This window comes from Myxine glutinosa, chromosome 3, assembly GCF_964187855.1.
Source record: "Myxine glutinosa chromosome 3, kmMyxGlut1.1, whole genome shotgun sequence".
In the NCBI taxonomy this organism is placed as follows: Eukaryota; Metazoa; Chordata; class Myxini; order Myxiniformes; family Myxinidae; genus Myxine; species Myxine glutinosa.
This window is the reverse complement of record NC_136263.1, coordinates 203,405,332-203,408,981: the sequence shown is the minus strand read 5'-3', so window position 1 is coordinate 203,408,981 and position 3,650 is coordinate 203,405,332.

The window sequence follows — 3,650 nt, the reverse complement described above, 5'->3', positions numbered from 1 at the left end:
CCATATCTATATTATATACGTAGCATATGGTCGTGTTCCTGGCGATTAAAATCTTTCCCAGGAAACAGATTAGCCGAGCATGGATTAACTCCAAGGCGACGATCAAATGCGGACTTGATATACGTGGGGGAAGAAATGGGGAAGTGGGAACTGAAGAGCTTACCTGTGGTCCTGCCGGCGGTTCCAGAACCTGCAGAAAATAACTCGAACAAAGCCGGATTTGAAAATGTACAAAAATAACAAAAGGGTTTCTTAAAAGAAATGCCGATAACAAGAAAACGCGACAGTAAACTAAATTCCTAAACGGGACGTCCCCCCACACAAGACTGAAACCACAGAAGAATGAATAAAATAAACTGGAAAATAAAAACGTGTGGTTTATCGTGGACTTATCTCTGATCAGCTCGGGGGGGGGGAGGGGGCTCTCGCCAGGAATCGCCAATGTCCTGGAGCTCCGTGCATGGGAACACGCCCAGTAGGCCTTTATGCATCCTTGTTCACTAGGCCTCGTTATGCTGCAGGTGCAGGTTGCACTCGTCCGCATGGAGAACTGCAGTTCCCATGCCGCTGCTCTTCCTGCTGCCTCTGCACATCTCCTGATGGCGTCTCTGAACACGGTCAGTCCGATCGCTTCCTGGAGCCTGTCGTCCATCCACAATCATTTGCGAGGTCCAGAACGTGAGCAGGCGCAAGAGCGAGAAGGAGAAGAAGGCAAGAGAGGGAAGAGGGAAAATGCCGGTTAGAGAGTTCTTTTAAAGTCCCGCTATGATGTCATCGGCCCTTTTCTTCCAATCTCCACACGCCAACAGTGTGCAGTCCGCCTTCTGACGTCGTCGGTCGTGCCTTGCCAATCACTGTGATGCTTCCTACTCGCCCTTCTCTACTAATCAGCCAGTTGCTTCTTACTCTGCTTCGGCCAATCACGGCTCCTCGGGGCGTGTCTTCGGCCTGCTCGACTTTCGTGGTGATGTAGCTAGTTTCCGCCCATCGGCAGTGCTCAGAACTGGCTTCCAGTTGGTTTTTATTATTACTTAGTGTACTTTAATGGGTAATTCTAACTAGTGTCTTTCATGCAGTGCCAGCAATTGAGGACCAGTTCACTGGTAATTCCCTGTTTGTCGTTAAAGGCGGCAAAAAGGGTTGGCGTCAGGAAGGGCATCCGGCCGTAAAACATTGCTTCAAAAAGGGGACCGAAAAACAACAACAACCACGGTTCCCGAAAAAGGCCAACCCCCGCTTGCGGGGAAAAATGGCCTCTAAAGGTGGTTTTTTTTATATGCAGTGCCAAAAGAGACAAAGGATAAATCACCAAGGGTAAGACATACAAAGGATAATTTATCCTTATTCCCTATGCTAATTAACATGCCCCACCCCCTTATGATGGGACAAATATTGAACTTAGTTCGACATCCGGGCTAAACAAATTCCCTACTTATTACATGGTGGTTTCTACACGACAATCGGAGCATGATACCTATACAAATCTACCTGGTCTAAAGTCATCACTACCCCACCGACATAACAATATATTGGCCTGAGAAAGCCCACTAGGAAGCTCGTGAAGCATTGTCTGAGAGCGGATCCGCTATTGCTTATATTACTTAAATTAGCAAAGCAGATCTATTTTACTGTTCGCCTGGATGTGCCTATCTTCTTTTTTTTATTTATGAATGTGCATACATGTACAAGTTAAGGTCCTCGGCATTCCCGGGCAACACCGTATCTCTCCTCCCTGTCTCAACTATTTGCCCTCCACCCCCAGTCTCTTCTCTCCCCTCTCCTCCTCTCCTCTATTTTCCCCATTCCCCTCTCCTCTCTCTTCTCTACTCCCCTCCTCTACCTCTCCCCCCACCCTATCTCTCCCACTCTCTCTCCCCACCATCCTCTCCCTTCCTCCACTACACTCTTCCCGCTACCCCTCAATCCCCATTCCCTCTCACCACCTACTCTCTCCTCTCCCCCCACTTTATCTCCCCAACCCACCAATTTCAAAGTGGTTCAATATAGTATCACAAAAGGTTTCCAAGTAGTTTCGATATAACTCCCCACTATTTCCTCTCTCACCCTCCCACTCTCTCCTCTTGCCAACCCCTCTCTCCTCTCCCACTCCCTCCCCTTCCCCCTCCTTTACCAACGGCCAGAAAGAACTTTCAAAGCGTTACTACAGACTTGGCATTTAATATGGCATATTTTTTTTCTGGGGGTGAACTTACTTTTCAGGATGTCTTAGAACCAAAAGTTCATTGGAATTATGTTGAAATTCTTCTAGATTTTGTTAATGTGACCTTTAAAAGAATCAAAAACCACATTTGACATTTCGAAACAAATAAATTGATCCTTCTAAGCGATGTAAACTGATATCGAACTCAATTCATGGACAGTACTGTGTTAAACTTCTGTACGTTTTCCCGAAGTATCTCTTTATTTTGCACATTAGCCAAAATTTTTTTTAACAAAAACAAAAGTTAAATTACGACTGGGATTACGGACAGTAAAATTACAGTTCAGTACTTCGTGTAACCCCCACGAGCATTCAGGAGAGCACGTACACGTTGAGGCATGCTGTTCACGAGATTTGCCAAGGTTTGGACAGGAATCGCTTGCCATGCAGTGACAATAGCCTGCTGCAATTCACGCACAGAGGTCGGCTGCTGGTCCAAGTGGTCGATTTGACGCGTTAATTCTGCCCACGAGTTCTCTATCGGATCCATATCCGGGGACATGGCAGGCCACTCCATATGCTCTACACCACGGTCAGCAAGAAAGTGTTGGATCATGCGAGCACGATGAGGCCGTGCATTGTCATCTTGGAAGACAAAGTTTCCTCGAAAGGCTGCACGAGCAAATTGAAGCAATGTTTCTTCCAGAATGGCCCTGTACTTTAACTGGTTCAAGTTTCCATTCAGAACAACCAGGTCAGTTTTGCCCCCTGCATGAAAAGCAGCCCAAACGGTCACCCCACCACCTCCAGCTTGGACTCTTGGCACTATACAATCTTTGTTGTAGGCTTCATGCACTTGTCTGCGTACTCAGACGCGGCCATCTTGACGATAGACCAGAAATCTAGACTCGTCACTGAAGCTCACGTGATTCCAGTGTCCTGGCTGCCATTGACGGTGCTCTCTGGCTCACTGCAATCGGCGCTGGCGGTGTTGTCTGGTCAGGGGTGGCTTTCACAGCGGACGCCTGGCACGATAGCCTGCTTGAAACAGTCGTTGGTTGAATAGCCTTCTGGATACAGGCACATTTGTCAGTTGCTGCCACTCAGCCCCAAGCCGATTAGCTGACTTGGTACGGCCATTGCGGACTAACCGGTGCAGCTGGCGATCATCCCTCCTTGTGGTTCTGCGGGGACGCCCTGGCCTCGGTATTGGAGTAGAGACACCCCTCTGAGCATTTCGTTTCAGGATCTTTGACACCTGACCTTGAGTGATGCCATACTGCCGAGCAATAGCATGCTGTTTCATGCCGTAATTTCGTAAAGCCACCACTCCATGACAAACAGCATTGTTGAGTTGACGGACCATCTCCAGAGGAAGCGGCAATAACTTTTGGAGACGTGCAGCAGTTGTTTTCCACTAATACAGAACGCAACAACCCTTGTATACCCGACTGTGAAGCCTATCATCAAATGCACCTGTCCGTACATT